A 12,233-nucleotide genomic window follows, 5' to 3' on the forward strand; every position below is an offset into this window, starting at 1 on the left:
CTGTGGCTGTCAGTGTCTGGTTGGGGATCTGTAGGCAGGAAGTATAAGAGGGGGGGTGTTGTGATAGGATTTCTGTGCCAACATGGCTCCCGTAGAAACATGTGGGCAGAATTTAGTCTGTCAATCAGCTCGATTGGAGGGCAACAGAGATACATGACTTGCTGGAACTGGGATACACACTGCTTTTACCTTCCTGTTGACAAGCCGTCAGAGCCACACTGAAACCTGAAAGAGCCCTGGAGATGCTTCCACTGCCACTGGATCCACAAGATTTTGCACCAACTGGCCTGAGATCTTCCTGGATTTTGCATCATTGCATGTGCTGTGTGCATCCGAAGGGAAATTTATGGACTAGCATCAGGCTTATGGACTTGATCTGGACTGGGCTGGGACATTTCCTTAACATACAATTACTCTTTATATAAAGCTTTTTCTTATACATATCTGAGTATATCTGTATTTGTTTCTCTAGTCAACCCAGCCTCACACAGGGATGAGTGCTTCCGTCCTGAAGGGGCATCTGGGCCCAGTACCATGTCACTATCACATGAACCTATTTGCTATGTATGTAGAGTTTTATAAACTGTAACATCAAAATATGTAATTACATTCAAATCTTCAGGTCAAATTTAATAGGTAAGTATGCTTTTGCATGTTGTGATTACATATTCCCCTGGATTTTCTAGGGGTCTAGAAAGTTTCCAAATAAATGAAGATTAAAAAAACCCTAGACAACAAAAGGAGTCCATTTGGCATTAGTAGTAAACAAGCCTATTGATGGTGAAGTCCGCAAGTTTCACATCCCACTTGCAGTCCCAGTTCACCTTCTTCTCTTAGCTTCTCAGCCCCCAAAGCCACAGTCAACTCTGTAAGCAACGCCACATACTAACAGACCCATGGTAGACGTACCGTGTCCCCAGGGTCAAGCTAAGTCTGGCCTCTGTGGTCTGAGCTCATCAGAGCTGCCTACTCTTGTCATTGAGTTTGAGGCAGAGTTTCAAATAAGCACCTTCTTGTCACACCCCCTGCTGAGAATTTGCCTTTCCGTCCCAGACATGCTGAATCCGAATCTCCGTGTTAATATAAATCTTCTGTAGATGCAGCAATCACCTGGGGGTCTATCAGAAGGATCTGGGGTTCTTGTTAAGATGCAGATTCTGTGCCAGTATGCTGGGGTGACTCGCAGGGGTGAAATATAGGGATTCAGCATATCTGGGGTGACCTGTGCTTTCTCAGCAGGGGTCAAATGGTACCAAGCCTGTTTGAAGCCCTGGGTCTCAAGGGAGGGTACTGAGTGCCCGGGGGCACTGAGAAGCAGCAAGCATGGCCCATTGCTTAGCAGGCAAAAGCAGTGAATTCTGTGTGCTGAAGACAAATTGGCAATAAACTGCAAGCCACGGAGGTGATTTCAGTTACTAAATGATTAGTCTCGAATCTCTGGAGCCCAGATAAAGAACGCTAGGGAGCAGGCTGGGCTTTTGATGCCGGGGGAAGGTGCAGAACTTGTCCCTTGGGACTATGCCAGAGGAAACCCATCCCATAAAATAAATAAATAAAGCCCCGCAGAAAAGTAAGACATCATTAATAAATCAATGACGGGAAAATGAAAACAGAAGCAGATGAATCAGGCCGTAGATGAAAAACAGCACATCTGCTGCTACCACAAAGGCATTAACAAACAAGGCTGCTGGATCAGATGGTCTTTCATATGACTACTTGGAGTAATGAAGCTTCAAGAGCGACTAAAACATAAATCAATTTTTAAATGTATCCCGTACCTCCCCCAAGCAACAAGAGGCAGCTCCGTCCTTGCTTTGAATTCTTTCTGGCAGGCTTCGGGGAGGCGCAGGCACTAAAACCGCTGCCTCGCTTAAGCTCTGCTGCGCTGTGAAGGCGCACAGCCAAATGAGGGTTTAACCTCGCGCTTTGATTCGACCAGCCGGAGGCACTGAGCCACGCTTGATCAATACGGTAAATCCAAGCCACTGCATTTCAGCCCCAGCGACATGCCCCCTCTGCTGGACCAAGACGGCTCAGGTCTGACTCTCTTTCCTCTTCATGGACACATTGACTTATGTTTTATTTTGTTTTGTTAGTGAGGACTTCAGCACAACTAGCAGTGGAGGTGCTGAAGCATTAAAAAAACCTGTTTTCCTCCGTCAAAGCATAATTTCTCTGTCACATGCACTGAACAAAGTTGCCTCTTCCTACTGGCAAGAGAGCGAAGGGTTAGGGCGTTCATGATGAGCCTGAGGAGGAGGCTGCCGGCAGAGCGGGCTGCGCAGCAGGCTGCTCAAAGTGTGAAGGTACTACCTGCTCCTTGGGAGCAAGATGAGGCTTTCTCCAACTGTAAGGAGTTGCAGTTTTGGAAGCCAGAGGGGGCACTCCTACCTTGTCCTATAGCAGTGGTTTTCAACCTTCCTAATGCCGTGACCCTTTAATACAGTGCTTCATGTTGTGCTGGCCGCCCAACCATAAAACTAGTTTTGTTGCTACTTCATCACTGTCATTTTGCTACTCTTATGAATCGGGCAACCCCTGTGAAAGGGTCGCTTGACCCCCAAAGGGATCTCGACCCACAGGTTGAGAACCTCTGTCCTATAGGTTCGCCATCAGTCAGAATTGACTCATGGCAGTGTGTTTATTTTGTTTGGTTTAATGCTGAATCTGAGATAGTAAATGGGCAAAATGTATATCCATGTAGAAATGGGAGGGATGTAGTCTGGTTCCTCATTGGGCTGCTAACTGTGAGGTCAGCAGTTCCAAACCAGCAGCCACTCTGCAGTAGGAAGAAGAGGCTTTCTGTTTCCTGCTGCTGGAAAGAAAGGGGTACAGTCTCAGAAATTCACCGGGGCAGTTCTTCCCTGCCCTGTAGGGTTGCTATGAGTTGGAATTCACTTGATGGCACTGAGTTTGGTTTGGTATGGGAGATTTCAACAAGATCACCTTCAACTTGGGAACATTGGGACAAGGATGAGAAAAAAGAAGGCGGGGGTGGGGGTGCGGAGTTCAGGCTGGGAAAGGAGATGGGGCCAAAAAGAACACAAACTCACTGCCAGTGAGTGAGTCAATGCTGGCTCAGAGCGATCCCCTGTGAGTTTCCGAGACTAACTGCTTATGGGAGTAGAAAGCCTGACCTGGAGGAGCTGCTGGTGGTTTTGAAGAACATAGGGTCACACAACCAAGGAGAGGCCACTAATGCAAGGCCAACATTTCTCTGAAAAGCAGAAAGGGCTGTGTTTGGGCTAGTAAAGGAATTCATATTGAACAAGCTCAATGGCGGGAGAGAGACAAACAAAATGAACAGCCACAGAGGGGATAAGAAGCAGGATGTAGCCACTCAGTCCAAGGTCTCTGCAGTCATATTACACCCTTAATCAGCCAGAGAACCAGGGGACCCCAAGGGAACAATCTCTCTTCCTTTCGAGTTCTTCCTCCCTTGAAATACAACATTGGGGGGATGGGGGCAGGAAAAAAGCCAGAAGAGATACTACTTTGTTCAATGTGTCACTGAAAATAACCTGCCCTTAGGTAGGTTAGCATGCATGGTAGTTTAAAGTTCATTTAGAACAGTCCAAAAAAAAAAAGTCCATGTTTTCTGAGAAGACTCCAAAAAATTATAGCAAGAATCAAGTTCTATACTAATTAATACAATGACAAGCAAACATAACTAAGTCCACTGAACCAAGTTCAAGAACATTTTCAGATATATATTAGGTAGGGATGGCCTGAGGTTTTGATTATTGTAGGATCAGATAACACAAACGCTTCATATTAAATATTATCTATTAGATGAAAATATAAAACAGATGTAAGATTCCATGATCCAACCCCCGACCCTCTCTCTCCCCCTAATAACGTCCAATGAAGGTATCTGGATGTTTAGGGACAAATGTAACCTCCTGCCCACCAGGCTGTTCCTTTATCTTTCTACGTAAACGTGCCCTTTCGAGAAAGCAGATCCCAGATGGCAGCTAAGAGCTCACACTTCAGAAAAGCAAAGAGAACACCGGCCCCTGACAAGCGGGTCCCAGTCAACGCTAGCAAACTCTGAAAATTAGCCAAAGATGAACAACAATCTCAGGATCATTCATTCCAGAGAATCAGCTGCATCTTGGGAGGAACCGGAAGCTCTGTGGTGTTTTAACCAGAGCTTCAAGCTGGTTCATCTCTGAAGAGCAGCCGCATTTCCACCCAAACACCCCAAATCAGAATCGCCAGGTGAGCCCTTAGGTCGTAAGCCTTCCTGTGGATGGAACAGGGCAGAGACCTCCAGGGCCTCCTCCCCCAGGCTTGGTGTAGGGCACTTTGCTACTTGGCTAGCAGCCCTGACGATCCCGCAGGCCCCGATCCCACACCTTTCTGAGATAAGCTTGTTTTCACTCAAAATGGAAGGTGATGACCTAACATAGGCCAACACTCCTTCAACCAGCACTTACCATCGTCTTCTAAATGAGGGACAGCCTGCCCTGCCCTTTGGGGGGGTTGCAATTTCTGTGATAGGGGCCAGAGAAGAATTTCTACTCCAGGTGTCAGATGGCTTCAGCCAGTCTCTGATGGGTCACAGCCCCTGGTGTCTAACTTTCCCCTGCACAATGGCCTTATCATTTAGGGCGGTTCGTTCGCATCCTTTAATGTCTCTATGGGGAGAGCCTCCAGATGAGCCGAGAACCGTTACCATCATATCCTCACAAGGCTGGGCATCCTCCAGAAAGCCTGGCCTCTCTTCCTTCCTGTGGTGCCTTCCGGGACACCTTGGGACACTGGGAAGGCGGAATGGAGTAGGGACAGGCTGCTTGCTGACCTATGGGCTCACGGCACCAAAGCAGCTGTGAAACTGTGCCTCCAACCTGCACATCAGGAGGGAGCGTGGGTGAGCTATCATCAGGTCCCCAGCTCCTTCATTTGATAAATGAAAAGGATTTTTTGGAAGTGTTTGCACATCTTCAGATAAATGTTACTAAAAGTGGGTGCTGCCTCAGGGTACCCCCAAATGGCCAGCTTTGACAGAAAAGCAGCGTGGCCTGAGGCAGGCTTCTTCTCTACAGGACAGGGGAAGGTCTATTCCCAGGCAACTCTGGACAAGAACGAAGGGAAGGACATTTATTTCCATATTTACTAGCTCGCCTTACTTTGAAATTCAGTTTGCTCGCTAAGTAACGTCTTCCCGACTATTAGGCAGCGTGATCAGTAATCTGTCTGCATGTGTGCGTGTTAATTTCATGTTAAATTTTGTGATGTCCGGAGGTGGCTGAGTTCAAACTACATTCAGTGTGGCATATCAAGTCGGTAGTGATCTTCAACCCAGCGCACAATGGAAAAAGGAGAACAATTTCCACCCACATGGTGGCAAAAAATCCACTGACAACCCACACAGTAGCAGATCACACCTAAGGTGGCTTTTCTTTCCTCTGTCTCCTGGAAGGTGTTAGCACATCACAATGGCGTTTATGGAACCCCAAGGGGTTATGTGTTTTTCCATATGAACACTTATTCCTCAGACTCAGGGTTTTCCCTTCTGCTGTTTCTCTTTCCAGTGAGTTCGCCTGTTTTGGCAGACACACGGTCAGAGCTGGTTCCACGGGATTACCATCCCTGTAGTGACACAGGATCCTGCGCTTAGAAGGAGCCTCTTCTTGGTTTAATGCTTTGCTGCTGCTGTCGTGAAATTCTTATTTTCTGAACAGGGGGCCTGTATTTTAATTGTCGACTGAATCTGCATGGAGCTTTGGTGGTCTTGAACACAAAACGTAGGGTTTAGTTTTGATCCATTCCGAGTTTGTGACCTTGGACTAGTTACTTAACCTCGGGGAACTTCCTTATTTTATGTAGAAAGAACATCTGTCTCACAAAACTATAAGCATTAAGAGATCTAAAACCTACCAGTTCGTGGGACACGGTCCCAGTAAATAGCCCCCATTAATTACTTACTCTGTGGTTGACACCATGCCAAGCAGTTTATATTGATCAGCTCATTTCATTTTCACATTTATGGCTGGTAATCATCCACTATATCCTGGCTCACACTTGTAGGAATGATTTTTTTTTTTTTAGTTTCAAATAGTCACATCTTTTCACTGGGTCCAACACCCATTCCGGTTGCTTCCTGTTTGTGTTGCACTTACAATCCCAAACCCACGGCCATTGAGGTGCTTCCATCTCATAGCAACTCTGTACAGGGTTGCAGAGGCTCTGAATTTTCCCAGGAACAGATAACCCCACCTTTCTCGAGTGCAGTTCCGAGTGGGTTGGAAGCCCCAGCCTTGGAGCTTCCCTGACAACATCCACCCCACATCTCAGGCCACCCGTGCACTTAAACCATGGCTCCCGGTGCCCTGTGTAGTAGCTGGTGTTTTACAAATGCAGACACGGAGAGGGTGTGTACGCGCCCAATTTTACACAGCTTCTTAATTATGAGTGTCAGAACCTTCGATGAAGGTAGCGATTCTAATAGAATGTTACTGGTAGCTGCTGTTCAGCTGGTCTCTGATTCATGGTGACCACACGTGTTACTGAGAAGATCTACTCCAATGGCTATTTCCTCCCTCCCTCCCTCCCTCCCTTCCTTCCTTCCTCCCTCCCTTCCTTCCTTCTTTCCTCCCTCCCTCCCTCCCTTCCTTCCTTCCTCCCTCCCTCCCTTCCTTCTTTCCTTCCTCCCTCCCTCCCTTCCTCCCTCCCTCCCTCCCTCCCTCCCTTCCTCCCTCCCTTCCTTCCTTCTTTCCTCCCTCCCTCCCTCCCTCCCTCCCTCCCTTCCTTCCTTCCTCCCTCCCTTCCTTCCTCCCTCCCTCCCTCCCTTCCTCCCTCCCTCCCTCCCTCCCTTCCTTTTTTCCTCCCTCCCTCCCTCCCTTCCTTCCTCCCTCCCTTCCTCCCTCCCTTCCTTCCTTCCTCCCTCCCTTCCTTCCTCCCTCCCTCCCTTCCTCCCTCCCTCCCTCCCTCCCTTCCTCCCTCCCTCCCTTCCTTCCTCCCTCCCTTCCTTCCTCCCTCCCTCCCTCCCTCCCTCCCTTCCTTCCTCCCTCCCTTCCTCCCTCCCTTCCACCCTCCCTTCCTTCCTTCCTCCCTCTCTCCCTCCCTTCCTTTTTTCCTCCCTCCCTCCCTTCCTTCCTTCCTCCCTCCCTTCCTTCCTCCCTCCCTCCCTCCCTTCCTTCCTCCCTCCCTCCCTTCCTCCCTCCCTCCCTCCCTCCCTTCCTTCCTCCCTCCCTTCCTCCCTCCCTCCCTTCCTTCCTCCCTCCCTCCCTCCCTTCCTTCCTCCCTCCCTTCCTTCCTTCCTCCCTCCCTTCCATCCTCCCTTCCTTCCTCCCTCCCTCCCTCCCTCCCTCTCTTCCTCCCTCCCTTCTTTCCTCCCTCCCTCCCTCCCTTCTTTCCTCCCTCCCTCCCTCCCTTCTTTCCTCCCTCCCTCCCTCCCTCCCTCCCTTCCTTTTCTTCCGTCTTTTCTCCAAGTGTCATTGAAGTTTATTAACGCCCATTACAAAACATCATTGTTTCAGCAAGCTAAAAGCTGCTATTAACAAGGACAAATGCATTTCCTTCTTGGATGGAGAGGATGTGCACTCAGATCATAAGACCAAAGACAAACGAAAGACTGGATCTCCAAGAGTCAAATAAGGACTAGATTGTTACCTATGAATATTACAAAATGCTAATGGAAAACTAAGCTCTTGCAAATATTCTTTATGGGAAATAGATGGAAGAACTAGGAGGCAAAGGACGTTTATAAAGGTCTAAATACAGGCATGTTCATATGTAAATATATTTATATATAACAAAAGGGAAATAGATCTGTGTACATATATTTATTTGTATGTTAAGTTTCAAGGTAGCAGGGAAACATTGGGCTTCTACTCATGTCCTTCCTCAACTACAAGAACACTCTTTTCTAACAACCTGCCATTTCATGCTGCTCACCTTTCTGACACAATCGCTGAAGACAAAGCGGGTGCAAAAGCAAATGTGATGAAGAAAGCTGATGGTACCCAGCTATCAAAAGGCTATCAAAAGATATAGCATCTGGTGTCTTAAAAGCTTGAAGACAAACAAGCAGTCTTCTAGCTGAGAAGCAACAAAGTTCACTTGGAAGAAGCACACCAGCCTGGGTGATCACGAGGTGTCAATGGGATCAGGTATCAGGCATCAAAGACCCAGACCAAAAAATCATATCAATGTGAATGAGGGGGAGGGCAGAGTAGAGACCCAAAGTCCATCTGTAGACAATTGGACACCCCTTCACAGAAGGGTCACAAGGAAGAGACAAGCCAGTCAGGGTGCAGTAAAGCACCGATGAAACATACAACTTTTCTCTAGTTCTTAATGTTTCTTCCTCCTAATATCATAATCCCAATTCTACCTTGCAAATCTGGCTAGACCAGAGCATGTATATGGGTACAGATAAGAGCTGGAAACACAGGAAATCCAGGATATATAAACCCTTCAGGACCAACAATGAGAGCAGCGAAGGGGAAGGGGAAGGTGGGGGGAGAACGGGGAACCAATCACAATGATCTACATATAACCCCCTCCCTGGGAGATGAACAACAGAAAAGTGGATGAAGGAAGACATAAGTCAGTGTAAGACATGATAAAATAAATAATAATTTATAAATTAACAAGAGTTTGTGAAGGAGGGGAAAAATGAGGAGCTGATACCAAGGGCTCAAGTAGAAAGAAAATGTTTTGAAAATGATGATGTCAACAAATGCACAAATGTGCTTGACACAATAGATGTATGTATGTATTGTGAAAATAACGGTATGAGCCCCCAATAAAATGATTTTTTAAAAATTCTTTATGCTATGCTCACACAGACCATCAAAATGCTCGAGCGAATTCTAACATTTTTGGACTGCATGGTGCAGGCATAACCTACCCCTTGAAATCTAGAAAAAATCAGCAAAAATGGATTGGATGCCCCCCACCATCCTTACCTGTGCTCAGGTCAGACACAGAGAAGTCCTTTCTGAAAAGCGCACTAGCATGTCACCTCCCTCGCCTTTCCTGTCACTTGAAAAGTAATTGGTAAAATGGCAAGACAACAAAATTACCCTTCAGCATCTGAACCAGCAATCTGATTATTGCTTTCTCACAAAACCTAGCCCTCTTCAGTGTACCCCCCCAAGCACAGTGTACCCCCCAAGCACAGTGTACCCCCCCAAGCACAGTGTACCTCCAAGCACAGTGTATCCCCCAGCACAGTGACCGCCTTTCTCTCTATTCCTTTGTTCTGAAGGCACATCTCAATGGCTTGATTCCTGCTCTTGGGTGGCCTGGACAGTCCGGATACCCAAGGCTTTTCTTGACTAACATATTCATGGAATCAGTTGGCCAGGCCATTCAACGGAGTCCCTGTGTTGGTTTGACATGCCAACCTTTGGGTTCGGTGCCAGTGGCAAAGTCAGTCATTCTGTAGAAGACTTCTCAACTTGTGTTTGTTGTTTTCTCATGATTAGATGGAGAGTGTGCATTTTTGCCAACCCCGCACCGAAGTGGTATCCTGCCTTTCTCCGAGCATTACAGCAGGTGTACCATGTGGCTAGGTCTCAGGATGGTGTGCTAGTGTTGCTCACTTGGCGAAGGCGGCCGTGTTGGATTTCTTCACTAGGAAGTGACCATTCTCCTCTGTAATTACTAGACTCTGGAGGGCTGCCCAACTCGCAAGTTTCTTTGCAAAGTTCCCTCCCCATCAGTGGAACTTTGCGTATCATGGGCAATACTGCACTGGGTGCCTAACACTGAGTGGTCTCGTCCACATTCCTTCTCTATTTGTCCATTGGAATTCTTCTGTGAGGCAGAGTTGCGCTGTTCTCCCTTTTGTTTATTTATTCAATTAGTTGTTTATATTAATATGGACTCACAAATATTTGTTTATCCTGTAACTTATAATCCAATACTACCTTTGTTTTTTTTTGCTCAAATTGCCCCAGATTTCACTATCAGAGGCTCCTTCACATTGGCTTCTGTGTCCTTCCCAGCCCTGTGGCACCACAAAGATGTCCCAGTCCCACCAGAAACGCTCTTTATCCAGCCCTGGAATCAAACACCTCCCCCAGGCTTACAGACTCCTTTCAAGGAGGAATAAGTATCTCAGGTTTTAAATGTAGAAAATAAGTAGAAACATCTAAAGAAAAAAATTTTTCCCAGACATGAGTGGGTCTTCAAAATGTGAAAAACGCTTTCCTGGACCGGATTGGCTGATACGTACTTCTCTCTGCCGTGGGCGGTGGTGCTTTGCTGGCATGCTCGCTTCACTCATTTGATGACTAGTTTCGTGTGGGCAGGGAGCGTCTAGTCACCGTAATCTCTTCTCAGTGCCTGGCATAGCTCTTCCTCACCGAGGACATGCTCAACGCAGAACCGTGGATGGTTCGCGTTGGGATTCTGGAGACGTAAATATACAGACATTTCTTTGAGGGCTTATAACTTCGGAGCTGTAACTGCAGTGTCTAAGACATCACTACAGCAAAAGTGTGAGGCAGCTCAAATGTTGGAGAGCAAAGCAATAAGACGGTCTTTCAGAACCTTAGGTTTTCGGAGCCAACAACCTCATTCCATTCTTAAGAGAAACACTAGTCTGATCGCAACTTAATATTGAAAGAGTTTCATAATGAAAGGCTTTTCCTTAAAGGGGAGATAAGAACTGTCTTGAAGAATTAATTCATTTGAAAACATGCCTCTTGGAATGATCCACAATCTTTTGCAAGCGTCCCCTTTTGGAATGAAAGTGTTCTGAAAGGCCTCCGACAAAACAAACTCATAATCATCCTTTCTCTTCAGAATTGTGTTGCCCAAGAAATTGTTTTTCTCTCAAGCCATGATTAAAAGCTATGCTCAAAGCCCCCCACAAAAACTGTAAAAATTGCATCCCAGCCTCAAGAATACTTCAAGAATAGAATTCACTTATAATCAATAAGGCAATACGTCACCAAAAATAAGGTTTTGTGATGCCAGTCATGGAGAAGGCACAAAGGTTTCTCTCAGTTCCAAAGGCTTCAGATCAGTTTCCTCCCTCCTGTGATCGTTTATACTTCCACCAGGAGGGAAGGAAAAGGATGGGAGAGGAGGGAGGGTTGAAGGAGGAACGAAGGTTCAACAGGCAGCAACTATTGACGACTTCCCTTTTCTACCAGGCTAGAGGGAGCGGGTCAGAGGCAGCGCCCATTGAATAGAACACTGTAGAAAGGTGCAGAACTGTCCAGGAAGGGCTGGCCTGGGCAACTCAGCGCAAGGACAGTGGCAACAGAGGACACTGACAAGATCAGCAAAGCCAGTCCCAGTTGCTGTGGACTCTCTGCGACCCACGTGAGCAAGTTAAGGGCCTCATCCAAGCACTTCCTCCTGTGAGGAAAGTAGACCTGAGCCGTATAGTTGTAAGGGCATGGGAGGAAATGATTTTGATGCGCATCACAAATCATTGCATTTCGGAGGCAGAATTGGGTGGCAACACATTGTGACCGACTAACTGAAGTTCTCTGTCCTTCTGGTTGCCACGTGTTTGCCTCTCCTTTGCCTCCTTAAGCCAGCTGCATTCATTTGGATCAGGCTACCATTTACTGGTCCCAGAAAAGAGGAAAAACGGGAAAGAACTACCAAGCTGACTCTGCTCTTGAACTTCTAAGTAGATGCTCTAAATTTACAACAGAGACAGTTGCTTTGCGATTGGTGGCTTTTCATGATCAAGTATGCACAAACACTAGATCGCTAAAGAATATGGTACTTATCTGAGCGGCCTTCTTCATGGTGGTCCTGTGCTCCTATGCAGGAGAAAGGTTGATTTACTTAGGGAGTGGCAGAGAGGGGCAAGTGGATATGAAGGAGCGTTTAGGGTTTTAGTTAGCATGATGGATATAATGGAGTGTGTGAAATGAGCATATGATGCCACAGAGCAGTGGTTCTCAACCTGTGGGTGGCGACCCCTTTGGGGGGGTCCAATGACCCTTCCACAGGGGTCGCCCAATTCATAACAGTCGCAAAATTACAGTTATGAAATAGCAAAGAAAATAATTTTATGATTGGAGGTCACCACCACATGAGGAACTGTAGTAAAGGGTCACGGCATTAAGAAAGTTGAGGGCCACTGCCATAGAGGAACTGAAGGACTGACAGGTATGGCCTTGAACTCATGTCCAAAGCCTGATAGTCCAAGCTAGAGCTCAATGAACCCCAGGCCATCCTGAAGGCCAACCACTCCTTCTCAGGGGCACTGAGGCACCCTTAGAAACTCAGCTTGTCAATGTAGAATGCTC

This window comes from Tenrec ecaudatus, chromosome 14 (genome assembly GCF_050624435.1).
Source record: "Tenrec ecaudatus isolate mTenEca1 chromosome 14, mTenEca1.hap1, whole genome shotgun sequence".
Taxonomy (NCBI): Eukaryota; Metazoa; Chordata; class Mammalia; order Afrosoricida; family Tenrecidae; genus Tenrec; species Tenrec ecaudatus.